This window comes from Phoca vitulina, unplaced genomic scaffold, assembly GCF_004348235.1.
Source record: "Phoca vitulina isolate PV1807 unplaced genomic scaffold, GSC_HSeal_1.0 scaffold1, whole genome shotgun sequence".
NCBI classification, from domain to species: Eukaryota; Metazoa; Chordata; class Mammalia; order Carnivora; family Phocidae; genus Phoca; species Phoca vitulina.
In genome coordinates, this window is record NW_022589704.1 from 15,725,967 (window position 1) to 15,736,826 (window position 10,860).

General features: G+C 49.7%; 1 protein-coding gene across 3 annotated transcripts in view; it reads right to left on the reverse strand.

The window, feature by feature from the left end:
- Window positions 1–3,214, reverse strand: part of SGPP2 (sphingosine-1-phosphate phosphatase 2) — a 183,717-nt gene extending 180,503 nt beyond the window's left edge. For all 3 annotated transcript variants that reach the window (XR_004298983.1, XM_032401290.1, XM_032401284.1), the window contains exons 1-2: window positions 2,917–3,214; window positions 700–933 (exon numbers count right to left, since the gene is read on the reverse strand). The gene's annotated coding sequence lies outside the window, so the exon portion shown is untranslated. The remainder of the gene's footprint in view (window positions 1–699; window positions 934–2,916) is intronic.
- Between the last annotated feature and the right edge of the window lie 7,646 nt (window positions 3,215–10,860).

Consider the following 10,860-nt stretch of genomic DNA (forward strand, 5'->3'; position numbering starts at 1 on the left):
TTTGTGCTTCTTTTATCCCCATGCCCTGTTTTTAAATGTTTCCTACATCAGCTTTATGTCTCTTCTCAGTAAGGGCCAATCAAGGCTTAAGTAGAAAAGGGGCGCCTGGGTGGCTCAGTCAGTTGAGCATCTGTCTTCGGCTCAGGTTATGATTCCAGGGTCCTGGGGTGAACCTGAGTTGGGCTCCCTGCTCAGTGGGGAGTCTGCTTCTCCCTCTGCCTCTCCCCCTGCTCGTTCTCGTTCTCTCTTAAATAAATAAAATCTTTAAAAAATAAGAAATAAAAAATTTTAAAAGGGCTTAATTAGAAGAACCGGGTTTAAAACTGCAATAAAATGCATGATTCCAGGCTATTCACAATCATACAGCTCAAGGAAAGAAAGAGAAGGACGGGCAGCCAGTTCCTTCACTGAGAGGCTGGTTTGCATAACTTTGTAATATTCCAAGGCCAGATGAGGGCCTTCTCCTGATGTCCGTCACCTTGCCCTCTGCTCATCACAGCCCCTATTACAAAATGACATATTTTAAGAAGAAAGAGTATTACCCCAAATCATATTTATAAAATTTGAAACTAGGAAATGGAAAGCTAAAGGGGTCTCTAATGAGTTTTCCTAAGATCCCTCACACTTAAGACATCTATCACATTCACTATTCACCGACAATAAAAAGTAAATTTACTTTCAAATGTCATAGAAACTTACTAGTTGTTTATGACAATTCCTGCATTGGTGGCTTCTCTGTTTCTTTCTGTCCTTTTCCTTCAGCTGCTTTCCCGTTCATTCATCCTTTCCACAAACATTCTCTGGAGCATCTTACTGCCTTCTGCAGAGAACCCGGAGAAAAAGTGGAAACATTCCCGTCTCATGGGAACCCAGAGAACCATCCTCTTCCTCTCCCTTGCTGTGTGGTTCCCTCTTCATGGGGGAACGTCCAACCTGGAGAAAAACAAGGGAACAGAACTTTGTGGTTAGAAATATCTGAACAGCACCTTTTGGATGGTCCCCCCAAACCACCAGTCCTGTATTCTACTGGGTGTTCCTTCAAGAAGTGCTGCTTCTTGCTAACCTGCCCAGTGGGGCTTCCATTAGTTTTAATAAATCAGGAAGATCTGTCCTAGGTTACTCACGGAATTTTTGGCTCTCTACATTTGCGTATTAAAAGTTTAAGTGGAGGAAGGTGGTGAATGGCGCCAGGGGCTAGTTTAAGCCGGACTTTGAAATTGCGTGAACTTGTCTGAGGATAACATTTCCCCCTGCTGCCTCTGTAAACGCCTGCGCACCAACGAAATAGCTACCTCCTCCCTTGTGGTCAGCGCCAGAAAATCAGCCAGACCTGGCTATGAGTCTGTGTCTTTGTGCCTCCTTAAATCTCAGCAGGAAATATTTCAAGGGGAAAGAAAGATACTGTTTAGCTCCAAAATTTCCTCCAGATGGTGAAATGAAAATGCCAGCCCTCCGCTTCCAGCCTGTGAATGAATGCTGCAGGGTTACCTGGGCTTTGCTAACGCAAGTGGAAAGTGTAAATGGCTGGGTGATCACTGGCTTTCGCCCTTGGACGGAGAAATGAGATCACGATTTTCACGAAGGACAGGAACCCGCGCTGCTCATCAGCTGCCCAGGCTGCTGCTGCCCCTCCCTGCGCGGGTTCCGCATTACATCACCGGTGAGCTCTTGCTGGTGGGGGGAGAGGAGGCTCCGCCAGGGACTCAGCCCCAGACCAAGGGCAGTAAGCGCGGAATAACAAGGATAAAGGGGAGTAGGGCGAGGGAGAGGAACAAGGAAAAAGCAGGACCAGGATTCCGACCACCACCCCCTGCCTGTTTGCCGGGGAGGGGGAGGGTGTGTGCGCAAGGGCTCCACATCCTTAAGCAGCCGCACCCCAAATTTCGTTCCCGCACCGCTCCCCAACATCCCTCCACTTCCAATTCCAAGTCCAACAAAAACCGACATCCAAAGGGGCCAGGACAGTGGCCTTGAGAGGCTCAAGGGGGACGGCAGAGAAACGCCAGGGGACTGGGAGGGACCCAGGCGCCCGCGCCTTGGGGCAGCGGCGGGGGGGGGGGGGGGGGGGGGGGGGGAGGCGGTCGACGCTGCGCCCCCGCCCGGCCCAGCTAGCGGTGCCTCCCCCGCCAGGCGACAGCAGCCCGAGGGGGGGGGAGGCAGAAGCGCCTCCTCCCCGGCGGGAGCCGAGGCGGCGACCGAGGGGGAGGAAGGCGCCTCACCTTGCCCCCGATGAGGGGCGGATCATGCCATGGCAGCGCCGGCGAGCGACAGCGGCGGCGGCGAGCGGAGCCCAAGCAGCAGCCCCGGGAGCTCGACAGGAGCCGGGGTCCCCGCGGCGGGAGCCCGGGACAGCGGGGACGCGGGAGCTCGGAGCGCCGCGGTGACGGTCCCCGGCCTCCCTCCGCTCGAGGACTACGAGTGCAAAATCTGTTACAACTACTTCGACGCGGACCGGCGCGCGCCCAAGCTGCTGGCGTGCCTGCACACCTTCTGCCAGGAGTGCCTGAGCCAGCTGCAGCTCCGCGCCGCCGCCGCCGCCGCCTCTGCCAGCGCCGCGCCTGAGCGCCCGCTGCGCCCGCAGCCCTGGCACGGCCCGCTCGGCACCATCGCGTGCCCCGTGTGCCGCCACCGCACGCCGCTGCCCGACAGCCGCGTGCACGGCCTGCCCAACAACACCAAGCTCGCCGAGGCCTTCCCGCTGGCCCTGCGCGCCGCGCACGACCCGCTGCCCCAGGACCGCCTCCCGCCGCTGCCGGCGCGCCGCTCTGCGCCCGCCGCCGCCCCGCCGCCCTCCCCGGCTCCGGCCCCGCGGCCGCCGCCCGCCGAGGACGCCGCCCGCGGGTCCCGCGCCCGCGCCGGCCTGCGCGCCCCGGGCGCCTACGAGAGCTGCCAGAACTGCAAGCGCGCCGCGCTCACCGCCGGCTGCGTGTGCGTCGTCTTCTCCTTCCTCTCCATGGTGGTGCTGCTCTTCACCGGCCTCATCTTCGTCAACCACTACGGCGGCGGCGGGGGACCTCCCGGCGGCGGGGCGCCCCCTGGCGCTGCCCCGGCAACCGGGTCGCCCTCGCCTTCGCCCGTGGGGCCCATCTGCCTATCGGTGGCCAGCATCCTGGCGCTCTTCTCGGTCGTCGTCACTTGGGTCATCTGCTGGCTCAAGTACCGGCCCGAGGGTGCGGCCGCGGGCTCCGCTGGGGGCGGCGGGGGTGGCCCGAGGGCGCGGGCGGCGGCCGGCGGCGGCACGCGGAGGAGCGACACGTAGCGCGGCCGCAAGCCGGGCCTCCGCCAGCACCTCCAGCCCCGCGCCGCCAGAGAGGAGGGGGTCTCCGGCTCCGCGGGCTCGAGCTTCGCCCTCTCCGTGCGGCCCCCGGACGCCCGGCCACCGCCGGGCCGGGGTGTTGCGCCTCTCCGGCCTCCCACGCCCCGCCTGCCCCGCGCGGGGTCGGAGAGGGAAACCGAGGAGCCAGGGATGCTGCTGGGGAGTCCCGCCTCCACAGACTGTGCAAGGTCAACCGCCGCTTCACGCACCACCCTCGTCCTCGCCAGAGTGCACGACCGTCCCTCCCCAGAGTCCGAGGATTTGCAAAGAGAAGGGGAAGGGGAGTGGGACCCCCGCCGCCCCGCCGCCCCGCCTGAGAGCTGGTTTTCTGGCGGCCGCGACCAGAGAGTTTGAGGGGAGAGGTGCGCGCGCGCACCTCTGCAGCAGTCGTGAAAGGACTTGAATTGTCCCGAGCAAGGATGAATGAGATGTCAACGTGAGAGAAGGCTTTCCCTGCTTCCTGGCGGTCCTGAAAGGCGAAGAAGCCGGGGCGCTGAGGGTGACGTCCACCGCCCGGGGGCAGCGGTGTCGGGGAGTGGGGCGGCGGCGGGAGCCAGCCGCGCGCAGCTGGGCGCCACCGGCAGGTGCGCATCGCGCGTGCGCGCCCGGGCTGCCTCGGACTCCGCGGAGTGAAGAGGTGGCGGCGCGCGCGAGGCGGCGGATCCTGAGGCTCCCAGCCCGGCGGAGTGCGGAAGTCCCATCTCCTGGAAACGGACGGTGGTTTTATTCAGTGTTACTACTAAGAAGTCATTTCATCTTCTGTAACTAGACTCAGGGAGCTTAAATAGCCCGTTCTCTCTTCTCCTCTCAAAACTGACTTACTGTTGCCCCCACCTGGAAGATATTGAAAGCTATTCACGCAGAATATAAGCAGTAGGCTTCCTCCGCCTTTTTTCTTAAATTTCATTTTTTAAAAAATAATTTATTTTAGGATGTATAAATCTGGAAACTTTGTGCGTTGAAATTTCCAGGAAAGTGTTTGATAAGCAGTAATATTTCTCCCATACCTCCAGTCCAAGTACATTTCAAAATTAGGAGCAGAAAATAAAGGCGTGTTGGTAATTGATTCAAGATTTTATACTGTGAAACAACTACTGACTTTCAGTAATCTGATAAAATAGAAAGTAGCTCCCAAAGACGAAACTGACAAGTCTTAACTGACAAGTCTTTCTTCCTTTGATTATAAATATATATCACATTTATCAGGAAAATATTATTTTGAATTTAACTGTTTGATATTGTTGGAAATCACTGAAATGTTAACATCGGTCACATTAGATGAAAAAGAATACATATCTACCTGATTTTGTAACTAAAAAGCTGAGTTGCGAGTGTATGTTGCAGGTGGATTAGATGCCTTTTTAAAGGAAAAAAAAAAGCCTCACTGTTCCAAATGTATTTTATATGAAAACATTCTTTATTCCATCTTTTGAAATTTGGAATAGGACAGAGTTTTCATGTCTAAAATTCACAGAAGCTATTGAGAGTATGCTATTATTCCTCCTGTATTTATGCAAGCTGTCTGCATGATATCCTGTGATATCCTGACACTATTCTATTAACTGAACTTGAATGGAGCATTTGTATCTATCCTAGAGTGAAGTAATTTATTGGTCATCAATAAGTGGTATGGCTGCAATTTAGGAACTGCAATATGGTGTGTTTTATGTCTGCACTGTCTTAATAAAAACAAGAAGCATTTATAGAAAAACCTATTTTCATGCTCCGAGTTATTTGTATGGCACTTTTCTTGAAATACACATCCCCATCCAAATCCTAATTTCACATTTTGAATGGGGCTGAGAGAAATAACTCCCATATGGGAGGAATGTCCGTTGCTAGGGTGGGCATTTTATGGAATTATTTCTAGGGTTTAACAGGACTCCTGAAGGCCAAGAGAGATCTGTTGTATTTTGAAGGGAGAAGAAGCTTATCCACCCACTAGTATAACATCCACTAAAACTAAACTCTGTTGTTAGATTTTGTTCTCAGGTTCTGCTAAATGTTTTCAGGGTCCTAATGGTTTTATGTTCCCAATACTAAGAGTCACATTTCAGAGACTAGTTTTGAGTTGTTTATACCTCCAACAAGTAACTTGTGTTACTTCTATATTCATTTTTCTTTTACTTTTTGTTTACTTCCAGTGCTGACATTGTTTGTATTCACAACTGTTTAGTTGCACAAGTCTATCTGCACATGTATGTGTGGCATGTGTGCTAGTAACAGAACTTGACTTTGTGGATGTAACAATGTGTACATGTGTGCACACACATGTTTGTTATTTCACTCCCTCAAACTGCCAACCTGGAAGTCTGTCTAAAGTCACTTGGGGTCCAGCTTGCTTCTTAGAGAGTTTATTTATGTTCCACAGAGGGAGGTACACCAATGACCTAAAGTGAATTATTCCTCATAAATGAGAAAGATATCTGAATTGCCTCAGTCACAAGGCACATTTTGCTTCTTTCATAGGTTGCACATGTAAATTTCTTGTAGTGAGAAATTTGAGTTAGACTACTTTAAAATAGATACAATTAGTAGTTCAGTACCTAAACAGGGTGAGGGGTTTTGTTTGTTTGTTTGTTTTTTGTTTTTCTTGGCTGACTTTGTATTACTGCTAATTTCTGACTTCCTTATCAGGAATTAAGTGACGGGATAGAGTAATGGAAAACTTTTGTTTGATTTCCAGTGGTTTTCAAGTGTCCCCCCGTCTTGCGGATGTGCTTTTCATTCCTACATCATGTGGGAAGTCCTGGTACACCAGCGCCTTAGATAGTCAAAACAGGAGTTTAAAAAGTAATTGTTGACATGGTCGGTGAGTTGTAGAGAGGGCTCGTGGTGACAGTGGAGTGCTTTTCTCCCTTCTCGTGGAAATTCTCATCTTCCTGTAAGAGCTTTTACTCAATTCTGGACTCATCTCCAGCTCAGTGTTAACTGCCAATAAAGTCACTGTAAAAAGCCAGCCCTGGTCTGGTTTGCACACCTGCTCAAGAACTCAGGGTTTCCATGGCCCAGGTTCTGCTTAGGTTCTGGAGCTGAAGGTTAGAGTTATCATCGTGATTCTATAGAGTCTAAATTTCAAGTGAAAGAAACTCATCTTGCAGGCAATAAATTAAATACTCAGCCGCTGAATGCAATACAATTTGGCAAACGGTGTCCATATCTAGAAAGAACATTGATGTGGGGTCTAAAGACTAGTAATGGCACCCGGAGATGTGAATCAATATGGGCTCTCTCCTTTCTGGGAAAGACCTTGGCAATAATTTAACCTCTTTGAGCCTCAGACTCGTCGGCTACAAGATGGGAACACCAAGTATCAGCCCTGCTTTACTTTATGGGGTGAGTTCCAGGACTTGTACACACAAGAGGGCATATAAGTGAAAATGCTTTGGAAACTGAAGTCCTGTGTGGATCTATGGCCTTGTTTTCCTTCAGATTTCCAAGGGTCTAATATCACCTCCCAAGAGAGGCCTGCCCCGACCACTCTATTGCAAGGGACTATCTACCAGTTTTATTTTCTTCTTAGCATTTATTACTGTCTGCAGAGGTCTCATTTCATTGTTACATGCTTTATCTCAATCTCCCGCAAGCAGAATGCAAAAAAAAAAAAAAAAAAAAATAAGAGCAGAAACCTAATCTGGTCACAGACTTTACCCACAAAACCTTGGTCAGCCCTCAGCATATGGTAAGTGGCAGATAACTAGTCTGTTGAGTTGGCTGAATGGGAGCCCCTGGACTAGAATGTTAAGCAACTTGGCTCCCCTTACTCATACTACCACTTAATAACTCCCAAGAGCCTGGGGGGCTTAGGTAAACAGTTGCTTTTCCCGACTTCATAAGGATTTTTGAAAGGTGAAAAAATATACCAGAAAACCACTTTGATTTTTGAGAAAAAATCAGTTCATCACAGTGAATATCTTCAGTGCATTATATTTAGTGACAGAAGGCACTGGAGAGACTGAAGGGCATCTGGCCTTGATTTCCAATCATTTTATGCATTTTGAGATTTCTTTTGGCTTCCTTTCTTTACGAACATGACTATACAATCTCCTCCAAAGCTAGCAGCACCTGCTTTGGTGGGACACATTTATATTGCAGTGAAATTTCCCACGACATTGAATTTAAATTTCTCATCATTTGTTGCTTTCCATTTTAATTCTTCAATCTTTGCCATTTTAAATAACTTACCCTTCATAGACTTGGCTAAATTTATAATCTAAATAGCTGAGTAATCCTCCATTATTCTGTGATCCAGTTCATCCTCTTTAATCATTTATTTCCCATTAGCTAATATTTTTGTGTTTTAAATTTCTGCTATGATACAAAGTTGATTAAATTCATATCTTAGGCAATGAACTGCATCCTGCTAAGTATGCATTTACATTTTTTCCCTTTGAAACAATGTGTTTTTATTGTATGCGTTACAGTGTAAGTTTGGGGGATATCTAATATTTACTCCAGGAGCTATTTCTGAAATAAATGTTAAAAATGACTGCAGCCAGATCTTAATTTGAAGTCCTATGAGTGAAGAAAGTGTGAGAGAGATTTTATCTATCTTTTGCTAGATGTCTTTTGATTGTCCATTTAAGAAAACCTTGGTATGGGGCACCTGGGTGGCTCAGTCGTTAAGGGTCTGCCTTCAGCTCAGGTCATGATCCCAGGGTCCTGGGATGGAGCCCCGCATCGGGTGCCCTGCTCTGCGGGAAGCCTGCTTCTCCCTCTCCCACTTCCCCTGCTTGTGTCCCCTCTCTCGCTGGGTCTCTCTCTGTCAAATAAATAAATAAAATCTTTTTTTTAAAAAAGGAAAAGAAAAGCTTGGTATGTATACCGTAAGCATGTTTCTCTCCATCAATCAAACTTGGGGCTTCTGTTCTTTTATGCAAAACTAAAATGTGCAAGTTTTTCCTGTGATAAATTTACCACCATTCCTGATTATAAAACATATTCGGGGAAGTAAAAGTGTTCAATATCCAGTTTCCAAGAATATTCCTAGGAGCTCAGGAAGAATGTGCACACTTCCTTTAGGAAAAAAAAATGTCTTTGCATGTAAAATTGGATTATCTTTGGTTTAGAAATACCACGTCTCCATGGGGTGAAGTGAGGGAATGTTGAAGTAAGAAGAAAGAGGATAGAAAGGATATGCAGAAAGCTTCTCCTAGCTCCCAATATTTAAAAAAAATTTTTTTCAAAATAGAGGAAAGTGTTTAATCACTGCAACAACAGAACACTATTATTTCAACAGTTACTATTTCAAAAACCACGGCAATTCCTGGGCAGCTCAGCTATCTCTTCCAACAATGACAGAGTTATCCGCATCATATAGAAATAACACATTTATATGTCTACTGTGTGTGCATTTGAAAATATTTTATAGTCAAACTTGAGTGGTAGAGAACAATTGCGCCTGACTTGTAGTTTGGAGGAAGGATTAACTCCAAGTGAGAAGTAGACAATTACTGCTTAGGAAGAATGTTTGGGACCAATCTCTGCAAGGCAAATGATTTGTCCATAGAGTCCATTTCTTGTTAAATTCACACACAGCAAACTTATTGCCTGATGGGAACCTTAGCAGAAGTTCTCAACTCTGACTGCAGGTTAGAATTACCTGGAACTTGAAAAAAAGAAAAAGAAAAACAAAAACCCACGCACCCGACCAGCCCCCAGAGACATATATTTAATTGGCAGGGAGGGGAGGCACATCAGTATTTTTAAAAGGCACCCCAGGTGATTATACTATGCAGCAAGATTTGAAAGCCATTGTATTTCACAAGGTTTTTATTGAAATGCGACCTTCTCCCTAATCTCACTTTAATGAACTAAACCCCACCAGGTTTCTTAGAAACTGGGAGATCATGGAGAAATGCTGGATTTTGCAAGTGGTCATAATTTAGATAACTAGTTTGGATAACTATGCAATCGTTGCTTTGGTCGCTGACTCTCCCCCCCCCCCCCCACTCCTGTGGACTTTGTGTTCCTTGGAAAGTTAAGTAAATATTTGCATCCCCATTTGGAGTGCTGTGATCTCTCGTAACGAGTGCAGGGTGACGGCTGCCCCTCCCGGCCATACAGGACTCATCTGTGAGCTCCCCTCCTCCCCGCAATAGGTAAGTGCTTTCCAAGTCCCCGGAGTCATGGAAATTCGTGACAATGTGGGGATTTGGGGGCGGATTATGTGGATAACCAGGAAAGTCTCGAGGTTAAATTATCAAAACCTTGCCCGTGACAGCTGTAGATGTCACCGCCAGTGACAGCTGAAGGAGAATCTGCTGGTCGCCAATAGGATGGACGCGCAAGCAGATCTAGCTGAGTCATGTTTTAAAACATTCACTAGGAGAACTATTAAATGCTTTTAAAGGACCCTTCTGAGCAGCCGTTCAGCGTGCAGATTAATTCCATGCTCTTGGATCCAGGTGTAAATGGATTTGCTCTGAGACCCAGTTTGCCCAATGTAGGTGGAAGGCGGGGGATTACTTCGATTTCTCTCCCTCTGGACGCGGACGCCCGCGGTGGCTCCCTGCTGAGCCAAAGGGCTCTCAGGGGAAAAGCGGGTTCCTGGGAGCGCTGATGGCTGTCCCGGCTTACTCCGCAAGGACCGCCCAGAGCCCGCCACCAAGACAAGTTTCCCCGCGGGTGGCTCCCGGGGCGGCAGGTGGAATCCCGCCTCCTGGGGCTGGCCTATGTCCCTTATCTTCCGCAGCCTCCTGGGTTGGAGGGAACCTGAGGCAGCTGCTCGGGGTGGCAGGCTGATCCCCTGACGGCTGGGACTGTCCCCTTCGCGGTCCCTTGCCCCAGTCCTCCGCCCCGCAACCCGCGCACTTGTGACCCAGAAAGGCAGGCACCGGCCGGGGTGCAAATCGAAGGCGCAAGGACGCTCTCACATGGCCCACTTGTGTGGCGTGGGTGGGATGGGGACCAGCTTGCACGGCATCTTGTCAACCCCACCCCGGCACCCAACATCTCCGCTCAGCTTGTTTTGTTTTGAGTTTGTCTGGAACCTGGTCTTCAGCCCTGACGCCCCGGATTTTGTGACTACTTCGCCCCCCCCCCACCAGGGTCTGTGATTTATGATCCGATGGTGTATTTACAGTCCCTGGGTGCCCACGGGACTCTCCCCGCGCCCGCCTCAAAGCTCTGAGTTCTCAACTATTCTTATTTTTTTTAAAAATTTTTAAAAAGATTTTATTTATTTGACAGAGAGAGACACAGAGAGAGGGAACACAAGCAGGGGGAGTGGGAGAGGGAGAAGCAGGCTCCCCGCGGAGCAGGGAGCCCGATGCGGGGCTCGATCCCAGGACCCTGGGATCATGACCCCAGCCGAAGGCAGACGCTTAACGACTGAGCCACCCAGGCGCCCCTGCAACTATTCTTAAAAAGAGCGGAGAAGCCCAAATACAGAGGTAAAGAAGAAAAGAGACGCAGAGTGCGGTGGCTGTCGCAGCCTGCGGGGGATGCGGAGTCACTTTAGTTCAGCCCTTCCTTCTTTCTGTGCTTTCAGGGATCTGGAAAACCTGATCCAATCCCCCCCCCCCCCCCCCCCCCCCCCCCCC